The following is a 14952-nucleotide window of genomic DNA, read 5'->3' as shown; positions in this document are numbered from 1 at the left end:
GTTGGCTGGACCTGAGTTTAAATCCATCGAACGAGTTGTCAGCATGGACATGTTCGTGATTTTACAAACAAAGTTACGATGAGAAAGCAAAACGATTTGGGAAAAATAATGATCAAAATCTGCACTATGAAGTAACAACATTCAGTTATAAGTGCATCAGAAACTTTCTTCTCTGCTAAGCATTCTTTACGGAATTCCATTTTAATGGCATTTATATTATTGCATTAAACTAATTTCAATCCTTATAATAAAATAATATTCAGAGCTAAATTACAGTTGCATATTTTCTTATTTATGTTACCTCATTTAAAATTTTTGCGCATCCTGACTTCAAACTAAAATTTTTAACAGTTTAACAATAAGCAGTTACTGCCGCCCAGACGGTATAGTGGTTAGGAAGCCTGACGGCGATACCGAAGGGCCTGGGTTTGAATCCCAGAAAAGGCATGGTTGTAACTGTCTGTCTCTTCATAGGAAGCGATGGAGGTCCACCTATTAGGTGCCCCCATAATAAAGAGACCACCATATGCCGCCCTATGTAGATTAATGGACTGTGTTACGATGTAACTGTTCACAATCTGCCACTGAAAAAAAAAAACAATAAGCAGTTACTTCTTAGAGCTCAGATCGTTGGACACTGGTAACACAATAACTAAAGGGATTCATCGGTTAAAAGAGTAATTAAAACTTCGTTATTAATTTCCCTTAAAATTGCTGCTAATTTAAAGGGATGGATATAAAGCATTTTATTTATAAACATTCACTCTATGGGTAGTGTACGCATTGAAACATTATGGAAAAATTACTAGCTGGATGTTGAACTAAACCTGTTTTTGTATGAATCCAATGTATCGCGCAATGTGTTATGCCATCCGTTACCTGATTGTTAGCATTTCCTTCTGCAAATGCTTATTGAAATGTCCCACAGATTATAATTACACAAATGCTAACTATAAGGATGATAATTGTACTATAGTGATGATAATTATATAGATGCTATAAAATTTCATCAGTAAACTTGTCGTAAGCAATTAATTTAAGCTTATCTTCGTCTTAAATTTTCTTTTAAAAATTTTGTATCTGTCTTTTGTTTTAAAAATTAATGCGAAATTATAGGGTAATGATTTAAACTTGTACATTCATCATGTAATAAATCCCATAAAATAATTTTATCCAAAAGGCTTTATTTGCAAGAAATCATTTAAAGACTGAACAGATTTAAATCTTAATTTATTCCTAACTTTTGTTAGTTAAAGTTAGGAATAAATTAAGATTTAAATCTGTTCAGTCTCAAGAAATTTCTCCATTAACTTTTCATTAATTTATTCATTTTATTTCAGAGTAATATTGAAATTTCAAATATCTTGTTTGATCGACATCGATATAGAATCGATAAGACGTAAGATTGACAAATGCGTGCAACAGATACTGGCATATAGTCCCGATAAACTTATAATTAGAGGGAAAGGTTCATAATGAAAAGGGAAAATAACAGCGAGAAGGAATTTGACTAAATTACAGTTTTTAAGGTACACGCATTGCATCGATACGGGTGTGGGATTGGTATCATCGTAGAACGGCAGCAGCATGGTATCTAATGCACATTTTGAGCTGTCGCATCGATCATGTGCTGGCAGAAAGTTTTCGATCTTACACAGTATCGATCTGACGCTACATTCTCCTACATAAAAAGAAACCATGGCATTGGTTTACCTTTTTTTAACGTCGAGTGCTTATTTTATAGTAATGCAAATGAGAGAATTAAGTTTTTCTTTTTCTCTTTTCTTATTACATGTCAGTTTGGAAAAGGGTTATCAGTAAAAAAGTATTTTTATTACTGCTTAAAAAAATCAAAATAAATTTATACACGAAATTAAACTAAGAAATTTGTCTTTTAATCACTTTATTGCGCAATTAGTTTCTGTTTCAGTCTGAATAAAATAAGGGAATAAACTTTTATTTTGAAACTTTATTAATGTCTATATTCTACTTATTTTGAAAACACTGCAGGCCGATCACCTGGTTGTATTTATTCTTCTAAATTAGATTTATAAGATGTTAAAATTTTGTAGTCTACTACGTCATTTTTTCGAATTCTATATAAAAGAAAATTTGAAAACATGCAAATAAATAAATAATTAGCTGAATTTCACTTCTCCTACATAAACCAAAAGTTATTTGGATATCTGAAGCTCTACAATCCAGATAACTGGTGTCTACAATCCAGATAACTGGAGTTTCTATTAACTATTAATTATTTCATTTAGTGGCTATTTCATTAAAGCAACACTACAAAAATCTCACTGTTAATTTCTCTTCGTGAATTCAGATCTTAGTAATTTTATTGACATACCTAGCCACTTAATTTTACTGTCAACATTTACTTCGTAAAACATACTATTCTAGTAAGTGAATTTTACGTTCTGGTTCAATGGGATTTAAATCAGGAGAGTACGCTGGTCAATACATCGTGAGAGTGTTCAATTTCCAGCAGGCGCTCAACAGCATGAGTCCTGTGTAGCTATGCACTGACATCGAGAAAAAAGTCAGGACCAATGCCACCTTGGAAAAGACGCACATGCGGGATGGTAACTTCATCAGAGTAACGATCTCCAGTAGGTGACCTTCTGTCCAGAATGAAATACCGTCCGTTTATCATAACACCTCTCCATAGAAATACACCAGGACCAGTCCAACGGTCTGTTTCCCTGATGTTAGTGACATGAAAGCGTGTCCCTATGTCTTTCATTAACTGAGAGAGCACGTGACTCCATTGATGAGGCATCCAGCCTCTGAGTTTTATACACCACTCTAAACGGTGCCTCCCATAGGCTGCTATCAATGGTATGTTGCATTCAAGATGGCGGGCGAATAATCTACCTTTATGATGTCGGCTGACCGCAGTAACCTAGGACACACGTCATCCAGTTGCGGCGCATTTGCTGAGCAGTGTTGTTCGCTGCTTGGTTTCGATCTACTTTTATTTGCACGATGATATATCGGTTCTCAAACAATGTCGCTTTCCTTGGCCGACCACCGCCAACCTTTCATACAGCTGTACCTGTCGTTTGGATGGCTTTCCAATCTCGAGAGAATCTCGAAGTGTTGTTTGGATGCAAACTTTTGCCAGTTAAAAACTCTTGTGAAACAGACGCCAAACTACGCTCCTCCTCAAGCTTTCCAATCATTCTACAAGCTGTAACGTCGTCCTGGTGTTCTGTCGTAGACTTATTGCAAGTTCGATCTCCCATTTACAGAATGCATGGAAATGGGTCTTCCTTTCTTCTTTTAAGTTGCCTTGTACTGCCCAAGCTAACAACTCGCGTTTTGCGTGCCCTGAATAATCTCTGACGTCATGGTGTTCATATCTGCATATGCATCACCTTTCAAATGAGCTGGCTTTTCATTGCAATAATCGCGAAAACAGTTTCACGGTAGTATGTTCAAAAATGCATTTGTTCCTTAAGTTTTGCTCACTAGTGTACATACCGCACAGGTCAAGCATTTCTGGGAAAACATACACAATTACATTTTGAATAATTAAGTATTATCTCCCTAAAGTAGTAAGTCTACGAGTAAAGCCAATTTCATAGATTAGTAGATTTTCTTAGATATATTATGTGAAAGATAATATTTTTATTGTATAACGCCCAGACCGGAAAGTGTTTAGTGACTCTGACTGCCGTATCGAAAGGCCGGTTCCGAATCCAGGAGAAGCTCTGATGTAGGTTGTCTGTCCCTTCATAAGTCTCCCCCCGGGGGTCGACGTAGAGAATTCTGCGAAGCTACTGGCTAGGATCTGTACCTAGGCAGTCTCGGCCACGGGGGTATAAAATTTATGAACTTGGTGGTTCTGAAGGCTCTGGGAAAGGTCACTTATTGGCCGGCCTCGGAGTCTGGCACGTCCTAGCGCGGCGTGGTGCTAGTAACCCGTGGGGATTTCCCCCGGGGTCGCTGGGTAATGTCCCGCCGCGACGGGCTCGCCCGAGCGACTGGCAGGAGCAATTGACGACCGGTGCTGCCTGGTGACGTATCCAGGTGGTGCGCGGCTCTGCTAGAGGGTAATAGTGGAGGTTGAACCTCCACGACGTGCCCGAAGGCAGAGTCGACCTGTAGTGAGCTAGTTCTCGGAACGGGGAAGCCCAAAACCTGTCTCTTCATAAGAAGCGGTGTGGCCCACGCATTAGGCGCCTCTGTAATAAAATGACCACCGCCTTCGGCCTTGGTAGTGGCCAACGTCTATATCGGCTAGTACCCTAATAGGTCAGAACCAATCCTTACTGAACTGTGATATCACGCTGCAGTAAATAAAATCGCAATATCGAAACATGTATTTGTTACTGCAAAAGCCCGAAGTCTCTTAAATACTAGATTTTACCGGTAAACCTAGCTTTTACCAAAGTGGCTTGGTAAGAGTCCGAAGTATGCTTTAATATGATTCCATTTCGACTTTTACCAAGCCTTTGCGGTAAAACCTAGAAGTTATACCACCGCCTTCTGGTAAAAGCCCGAAACGAGGGACTTAAATCGACCTCGAATAAGCCTCGCGATGCAATTTCCCTCGCGACACTTTTCTCTTCATAAGCCTTCTTATTTGCACTATTTGCAGGCTAGCTTCGAGCGAATTCAAACACGTGTAAGCAGTTACGATATAAAATAGAAGCAGTTTGTTAACATTTTAACATATTTTACTTCCTTGTACGAAGTGAAAAGGAAGTATTGTAATCGCGAAAAGTTTCAGGCAGCATATTTCAACGAAAATATCCAGTTTGACAGCAATCGAATGCAATTTAACGATGTTTTTGCCTGATATCTGCACGTAAGGACAGAATAAAAGACTCGTCTCCTCCAAAAAAATTAAAAAACTGCTTTAAAATTAATTCTGAAGAGAATTTTTCGTGGCGTCTGTACGAACGTATGTACGTACGTATGTATTTCGCATAACTCAAAAACGAGTAGCCTCAGGACGTTGAAATTTTGTATATAGGACTGCTATAACATGTAGATGTGCACCTCGTATTTCGGATGCAATCGACAGCACCAAACGTATATAATATATCCACTCAGTTACCCGGCTCAGTGATCTCAGTTTCTTTACTCTTATATGTTTGTAAATTGTACATTTTTGGCTTTAAAAATGATTGAATTATGTTGTTTTTATCTTCCGGTTAGGATTTTTATGCATTTAGTAAATCTGTATGCAATATTTTTAGAATTATCAACAATTTTAAAGTTGTTCAAGTCCCGCTAAGCCTAATAATTTTTTTGATGGCTGCCATTGCTTGTTTACATTTGAAACAGCAGACTAGTGGATTTGTTGCCAATCTAGATAACAGCAACAACAAAAATAACACCTTCATTTATTATTGCCAATTAAATCGTGCTTAATCCTTTCTGGAATTTTTTCGAGGAAATAAGTGTTTAAGATTTACTTCCTAATTTTTAATATAGATATTTTGAGCTTTTATGCATTTTTGCCTTCTCGCGAAGTGAGAACTTAATTAATTGAATGAGAAATACTCAATCGTCTGTGAAAAAATGTTTCTTTTTTGTTTTGTTTGCTTAATTTCTTTTATACATCACTCTAGCTTTATTATAGTATTTGAATAGAACATGTGGCAACGATTAGATAATTCTATTCTTATGAATGATATAAATTTTGTGCATTCTGAGTTATAATATGAACGAAATATAATACTGTTAAGTGAATCTAGCGCCAGAGTGTCGCTATGGTAAACAAATACTAGAGTGAATTTTAAAGAATGCATTTATTCTATTGTGGTTTATGTGCTGTCGTCGAAGTAGATTTAATTTAATCCAATAAGTTTAAACGAAATGCAAGAAAAAATGCGTATAACTTAATATTCCGTACAAGGAAGTCATGTGGTTTTAAATGTGTATTTGATTTGATTTGTATTTAGTATTTGATTTGTATTTACTATTTGTTTTGTATTTAGTATTTGATAGCATTTGATTTGTTTAAGTTAGTTATTGCATTTATTGTTCATGTTATTTGATATTGTAATGTAATGTTTATGCCACAGTTGTAAGTTTAGCTTCCTGTCCAGGGATTGTACTGCCCGGGACGTGCAGTCCTTGGGAATGGGGCAGTGTTACGAATTTGGTATTTAAAAATCTAATGTTAGTTCACTTATAAATTAAATGGTTTTATTTCTCGCGCAGTGCAGCGCGTGACGAATATTAAAAGAAAGCTAAGCCGGAAAACTGAAAATACAAGAGCGCGTGCATTAAATAAATAAATATCTATTTTTGATTTCGAGAAAGTACTGGAAAATTCTAGCGCGTTATTTTAAAATCTTATAAAAGGAGGAAAACATCTCAGTTTGTAGTAGTTGCTTAGTTTGTTGTTGTTTAGAAAACTGCTCTTGTTGATTGTAGCGAATTCGCGGATTAGCGTTCTTTAGCTGTTTTGAATTACGTTCTATTGGACATTTGAGTAGTTAAAAGATAACTACTGTGAGGTATTGTAATACTGCATGATAATTTGAGAAGATTTAAGCATTTTTGTTGTGATAATAATAAATTTTTGTTCATTTTGCATCGGACTTGTGCATTCATTTCATAACGAACCCGTACGCACGCAACAATATTTTAAATATTGGAGGAGAGGACAAACTTATAGCATCAATTTCTGCAGAAAAAGCAGAAGTCCTATATTATATTAAAATTGATGAAGTTTTCAGCGTCATACACAGCTCTCATATCGAAGTTGGCCATTGTGGAAGAACCCGTAGGGTTAAGGAACTGAATCTGAAGTGCAAGAATATAACAGTAGAATATATCGTCACGTATGTGACTATGTGACTATGCCAAAAAAAAACTGTGGCAAATGGAATTGTAGAATCAAAGCAATTGTGCGTAGTAAAATGAATTCCAGATAACATGTCTACCTAATAAATCCAGTACAATTCTGATCGTGATATGAAATTCATTTTAGTGTATCACCTTACAAAATTCGCCCTGCTCCGAAGTTTATACAGTAAGAGAGCTAACGAAGTAGCATATCGCCTTATGGATAATTTTACAACTTTTGGAGCCCCGAACATTCCCCATTCCAACAATGGGAGAAAATTTTGCCACCAAATCATAAACAGTTCATGTGAAATGTGGATTGATATAAAAATAGTTCACAGTAAACCGAGACACAGTCAAATACGAGGTTCTGTCGAACAGGCGAATCAAATGAGAAACATTTTGGAAACATGGATGAAAACAAATACGACCAAAAATTGGTCGGAAGGATTAAAATTTGTTCAAACAATGAAAAACAAAGCATATCACGAGGGAATCAAATATTCACCTTATAAAACTATGTTTGGTTGTCCTATGAAGCTAAGACTTGCTAACTAAGTTTTGCAAAGTAATTTAAATAGCAACATGGCCACTGAAGTGGTCTTCGAAAAATATTATAACTATTAATAATGAATATATGGCTAATACAGAAAATGAAGGCGCCAATCTCGAATCAATGTTAAAATAAAAGTACCTGATATTGAAAGATCGAAAATGGATCCAAAATCAGTAAGAGCCTTTATTACAGACATTAATAATAATGAGTTTTATGTTTTTGGTACTAAGTTTGGTAAATTAAAATCGTTGTACACAAGAAACCAGTTTACCGTTTGCAAAGAAAATGTTTTACACATCGAAGAAATTGGTGCAAAAGAAATAAGGATACGTGAAGTAGTAAAAAAGAAAAACCTTTCTTGAGGTGGAGGACAAAGAAAATACAACTGTTCAAAGGAGTGCACCATGAAGACTGCGCAAATCAAATGATCTTCTTTTTAATTCAAAATGCTGTAACAGTCAACCTTGTAACAGGCAATAAGAAGTATTAAAGTAGTAGTATTAAAGAAAACCATAACTACATTTCTCTTATTTTTTAAATTTTAAATTTTTATTTTTCTCTGAACAAATTAGCAATTTAATATTTTTAACTATTGCCAAAATTATTTTTGAAAATAATTCAAACTCTTCAGTTGTTATCGAGAGAATTGTGCATCAGTTCAGCTTTTTCACATGGAGTCTTATTTGTTAAATCACATAAATGTTGCATTTTTTTAAAATTTGGTACTGGTAACTATTTGAAAAATAATTAAAAGACATAATCTCAAATCATACTTCATTTTGATACGTTTACAATTTATATTATCAATTAAAAAATTAAACTGTGTTTTTAACCTTTTTTGGACACACTGTGTACAATATACCTGCGAATGGAAAAAAAACCTATCATAAGTAATCCGTCGTTTTGGGCTCCTACCGGAAGGCGTCGTCAACTCTTAGGTTTCACCGCAAATACTTGGTAAAAGGCAGAAATGAAATATCAAAACATACTTCGGACTTTTACAAAGCCACTTCGGTAAAAGCTAGGTTTAAACGGTACAAATCGAGGATTTACCAAGCTTCGTGCTTTCACAGTAATATGTGTATTAGTTTTTAAGACAATACTAAACGCGCTGAAATAAATGATGGTCATTAGTAAATAGTCAGTTCCATTGCCCCATTACGTTTATTCTAAATACAAATTCGCCGACTTTTAACTTAGAATTAACAACACCAATAAACCAATTGAATGCCTTACCCTTATGATATACAAAAATTCCATTACAGAACTATTTTATGAGACTTTCTATACCCAGTATGTTTCCTTACTCTAAATTCAATCACTTTCCTATTCATATTTGATATAGTATTTCATCACATGAGCAAACTGCTTTTTTTAGACTATTTCGCTGTCATATTACTCAAATTTCTTTTTCTAATACCTATTACTTCCAGGAAAAGGTCCCAACAAAAGCTCTCTCGGTCCGCGTTATGAAAAGACTTCTCATTCTTTAGCGTCGGAATTAGGTCTTGTAAATCGATGCCGTTCTTCTTGTAACCAACGGCTGCTCTTTTTGAGCAAGATATATGAGTAAAATTTCTTCACGATTCTCCTTCTTTTAAAAATTGGAAATCGATTCTTGACGTAGCCTATTTCCCCATTAAGTAGACATGAAGGGACAGAGTAAAGTCGAAAGGATTTTGAAATAGAGAATGTTAGGTAGGAAGATGTAAGCAACTTGCAGGAATTACGTGCCATGTAGAGATAATAAAGAAAGACAATGAATCCGCAGTATCCCATTTGGTTTATCCAGCGATATTTTCAAATAATGGAATTCGTAAAGAGAATATCATAGAGATCAGGGATACAGGACAAAGATTTAAAATTCATTTCAGAATATTTAATGATATCTTATATAAATTCGGCTTAGGTGCTTATCGCCGATAGTTTATTGGTTGCTTTCGTAACTGTAAATTGTTTTATTCCTCGTGCAGTGCAGCGCGTGACGAATATTATGAGAAAGCTAAGCCGGAAAAATTAAAAATACAAGAGCACGTGCATTTAATATTTAATACATATATTTAACATCTATATATAATAGAATTCGGAAATATGCAACCGGCAAAAACCGGCAATGATGAAAAAACAAATAAAATTAAGTAAATAAATATCTTTATTATATGCGGCTTACGTGTCTGTTTGTCGCCGATAGTTTATTCGTTGATTGCGTAACTGTACTATCCAATGAGGTGAAGTTGCCACGGCACAGGGTTGCCGTTTCAGTTGAGATGTAGACAATTTCCTGTAAAACTTGCCTGTACTATGACCATCAATAAGTCTCAGGGCCAAACGCTTCAGCGCGTTCGCATCTTTTTACCTAAGCCTGCATCTGGACACGGTCAACTTTATGTTGCCTGTTCAAGAGTTCGTGAAAGAACAGACGTAAAATTAAAAATAATGGATGGTCCTCTGCAAGACGAGCTTAAAAATGATGGAAAGATCTACACAAGAAATGTTGTGTACAAAGAGATCTTTGAAATGTAAATTTACATTTTATTATTTAAATCACCTTTATTTATTTATCTAGCGGTGGCTCTTAAGAAATATACCTCCAGTGGTTTCCTTCAATGCATTCTATTTTAGCCCTCTAAGCTGCAAGGCTGTATATATACGGCTTAGAATATTTTTTGTGATATCTGTAAGGACATATATATAGGGGCATATTAAAATATTGTTACGAAATGTAGCACGGTAAGATGGCTTCCACGCAAAGCAATTTTAGGGTTGCCATAAAATGGCAAGATAAAGCAGGGTTTTTTTAAAAATATTTACACTATGCACAAGTTACATGCACAAATTAAACACATCACAATTTTAAATTATACAAATTAAAGTTAAGGACGAATTTCAGTCTCAGTCTTTTCATTAAGTTATACCCGGGTCAAATGCTTTTCCACTGCAGTTCTCAGATGCATTTCTATTTTGCATATCACAATCTGAAGATTCATTCCTTTCAGACTTTTTATCCACAGGAAGATCGGAAACAGTTTGTTCACCACTTTGTAGTTCATTCTCAGCATGCCTACAGTTTACCTCGTCGAAACGGCGAGTTAGTTAGTATCGAGTTGGTGTCTCATCTAGCGAGTCAATCCCTGCGGAATCGATCCAGTTGACAGCTGGGCAGCGAGTGCCGAGTGAGTGGTCGAGTTCACCGAAAGAGTCTCTTACTGTATCACGGTTACTCCATCGTCTAGAGAGCGTGTTGGGCTCCGGGAACGACTGATGTGGAGTTCTGAGAACAACCAAGCAGAATCGGGAGCAGTACTCTGGTGCTTTGCAGTGAAGTTGTCTCCACCGTGATAGCCTGATAACCTGAAGGCTGTGTCGCTGATCGTGTCAGCGTGTTTATAGTAGATCTTCGACGACTGTAAAACGTGACTTTGGAGCTTTCCTGATCAGTATTGGTTAAATAAAGTGTGTTTCGATACTTTATCAAGTGTCGTCGTTATTCACTCCAAATCTACGAACCCCGTACCAACGTGAAGGAAGAAAATAACGCAACAGCTGGTGTCAGAAGAAGAAAAAAGTAACAATATTTTCACAAATATTTCAATGTAACACTGCTGACTAAAACAGAAAAAACAGATGAGCAATGCCACACTTAAAACGGTACTAAACAAATGAACCAACATCATAACACTGCATACATGATATAGAAAACTCGAGAAGAAGGACATCTTTTCCGCTCATGAATACCATATCACTAATTATTTGCTGCGAATGATTAAACGCACTCACAGTAGAATTTAGAATCAGTGGAATTTAGAATTACATTTCACCGGAATATGACATGAGTAAATTGAGCAGAGCCGTCGCAATCCTTCACTGGTAAGTGTTGAGAAAAATGTCAACAACTGGTGTCAGAAGTGGCGTTTGCGAGTAAAAATATTTACGCTATGTACAAGTTACATACACAAATTAAACACATCACAATTTTAAATTACACATATTAAAGTTAAGAATGAATTTCAGTCTCAGTCTTTTCATTAAGTTATACCCAGGTCAAATACTTTTCCACTGCAGTTCTCAGATGCATTTCTGTTTTGCATATCACAGCCTGAAGATTCAGTCCTTTCAGACTTTTCATTCACAGGAAGATCGGAAACAGTTTGTTCACCACTTTGTAGTTCATTCGCAGCATGCCTACAGTTTACCTTGGTATTTTTAGCAGATGGTACATGCTTTTTTACCTCTACTTCTTGAAAGCCAGTTCCGATGTTTGCACCAGGGTCATGAACGGAATCCGATTATTCACAAACACAATATCCTCGCTTAAAATCAAGTTCGTGTCTGTGCAACTTGTGCTAGGAGACACATACTTCGTTTGTGAAATGGGAGAATCTTCTTTCAATATTGGCGCACTCTGCGTAAGCTGTGCGTCAGCTTCTTCCATCTCTGCATCACATGCATTTTCAGATAGTTCAATTCTTGCTAACTGCGACTTCGTAATTTCACTATCAATTTCGACGAACTTAACAGTCGCATTTTCACTTTCTTCCACTTCCACTTCAGGCACTTGAGAATCAAAAGCTTCTTTCGCATCTTTTATTTCTTCATGTTTTTGTTCTATTTCTTTAATCCCGTTAGATGTTTCATCCTTCATTTCTTGATCTTTCTCAGACAGTTCATTAGCTACTTCCTTCATTTCTTCACCCTTTGATTCTTCATAAGCCTCTTCTCTCAAATCCACATCGTCTCTTATGGCTCCAGTTTCTTCTGTAAACTCCACTTTCATCTGTGGGAGTGGTTTCTCACCTTTTCTTTTGACACAAATGTATTTCTTCTCGTACGGCGTTCATTCTCTTCCAGTGTGGCTTTCATCTCCTTCACTCCGGCTTTGATCGCTTCCAGGCCGGCTTTCAACTCAGCCTTCATCTCTTTATATCCGGCTTTCATTTCAGCTCTCATCTCTTGATATCCAGATTTTATCTCAGCATATCCGGCTTTCATCTCTGCTAAAATGTCCATCAAACACTTCATCTCCTCCGCCATGGCTTTCCTCTGAAGGCGGGTCACTGGCATTCACTCAAAAATCCCACTTCTGACACCAGTTGTTACTTTTTTCTTCTTCTGACACCAGTTGTTGCGTTATTTTCTTCCTTCACGTTAGTACGGGGTTTGTAGATTTGGAGTGAATAACGACGACACTTGATGAAGTATCGAGACACACTTTATTTAGCCAATACTGATCAGGACAGCTCCTAAGTCACGTTTTACAGTCTTCGAAGGTCTACTATAAACACGCTGACACGATCAGCGACACAACCTTTAGGTTATCAGGCTATCACGGGGGAAGCCATCTTATCGCTAATTTCTTCTTTTTACCGCTTTCCGCATCTTACCAATAATTTTTATCGGACTTATTTTCTGAACTTTATTTAAAGTTCAGAACTAGTTTCAAGGACATTCAAGGAACTTTTATGAGAATATTATTTTACCTTTCGTAGTCTGTTGGGATAAATGTGTAAATAATAACGGTAAATACTTTTGAAAACTATTAAGTAATTCCTCCTATATTTGCTGTTAGCTCGTTTTATATTGAATATCATTTATAAAAATGAGACCTGGAGCAAATTTGATATAGAGTTCGAGGAGTTTGTAGCTGTGACCGCATTTGACACTTACTACTGAAATCGTCTTTGCCTTTTAAAGGCTTAGCTGTAGATCTCAAATTATTATATATATTATTATAAAGAATTCAAAAGTATCAACTGCTTTAGGATGGATGTCTTATTAAAAGAGCATTAACGAATTACCCAAGAGGAGAGGACAAGAGAAGAACTGAGAATCATGGATACTAACTACTACTACCAGAGAACTGAACCAAGACGAGTCTCCAGTTTCGTATCCTTCGGTAACTGGTTAGGAATGCTGACCGAGTAAAAATTAGTAAATAAGTAAATTTTTTTAATTAAATAAGTAAATTAGTTTAGTGGAAAAAATGTACTGTACGCAATGTACTTGCGTTGAAAACATTAAAAACAATTGGAAAAGCATTAGAAAATATTTTTTCCTTCTATTAACATTTACTCGTAAAAAAGATTTAGAATTCATAATAGCTAGGTTTATTAACCTCCGATGTCTTGGCGTTTACCATATTTTCTTACTCTCGTTGGCCACATATGTGGCCAAATTATTATTACCACATAATCATACTCATACGAGATCCTGCTAAGGAACCTGGGGACTTCTTTCAGAGGCGTAATTGATAACAACACAGAAGAAAGATAAAAATAACCCCTTATTAGTACCAACTATGAAGAGAAAGGCACGTACTTCTTGCTTTACAATAACACCAATTCGGCTTCTAATTTGTCTCTATCTTTGACCACGGGAAACGCTTTTACCAGAGCAGTTTTGAAATTTTCGAACGTATACGTGAGGCTGCCTATTTCACTCAGAAAAAATTTCCCGGTACCTCTAAACAAACTTAACGCCTGTCATCGTAAGGCGAAGGTCTCTATAGATGTTATTTGAACTTTGGGGACGGGATACAGTAGAAAATGGTTGTCCAGTCATTCTAGGAAGCTAGTGGCCGACGTTTTTTCGTCGAATGTCACTTCGGGTTTCGCATTGTTTTAACGACGTAGCCTAAACCTTCCATTATATTACCAAGAGCCGGTGTAGTTTGCGATGTAGATGGCGCTAGCTCAACTGTAGCATCGTTTTCAGCCATGAGTTTGGATTCTGTTGGGCGCCAGTTATATGATTGTACTTTCTTTGGCCGTATAAACTGTACGAGTCCTACTGAGGAACCTGGCGATTTCTCGCACATGTGTAAAGGATGAAAACGCAGAAGTGTAAAAATAATCCTTTATTATTATCAACTATGAACAGAAAGGCACGCACTTCTTGCTTTATAATAACACCGGCAACTTGCCGTGGAACTTAAGAATCTTTACACAATCAATTCAAGGCTAAATAACAGTGCTGGACTAAGTTAAGGCTAACAATGTTGACTCGACAACCTACCAGACGTGATAATTATGTGAATGACCAAAAAGGCGCATCAGCAACTCCGCATAACATCAGACGCGTAACAGACAGACTCGTAGCGTGCGATGGCTAACGAAAACACGTTCTGAAACAAACTCCAAGATTCGCCTGTTTAAATACCTACTTCACTTAACTTTAAATTTGCATCCCGGCAAGGAAATGCGAGGGGAACTTGCGGAGTTCAGAAAAGATAACAAAATTTGAATAATTGGTTAACTGAACTAAGGGAAACCCTTCAGTATAATCTGTAATTATTAGTTTTAAAATACTGTGTTTCCCCCCTCGTAATTACATTTTATTTTAAGTATATTGATCAACTGCTATAATATGGATTCAATCTATCCATATCTTTAATTATCTATATTCATTTCTTTTTCCCCTAAGCTAAGCTATTAAGCTACTATACAGACTAATATTTATTTATTTTAATGTTTTTCTATTTTCCTAGTTATTCAAAGAATGTTTAATAATAATAGAGGAGAGTACCTATTTTCAGTAGATACTGATTTAAATGACTGTGTACGATATGTAAATTGACTTAATATATG

The sequence above is a fragment of the Stegodyphus dumicola genome, chromosome 2 (genome assembly GCF_044657685.1).
Source record: "Stegodyphus dumicola isolate Sdum_Otavi_A_Nest chromosome 2, ASM4465768v1".
NCBI lineage: Eukaryota > Metazoa > Arthropoda > Arachnida > Araneae > Eresidae > Stegodyphus > Stegodyphus dumicola.
The sequence above is the reverse complement of the archived record's forward strand: the minus strand, read 5'-3'. Positions refer to the sequence as shown.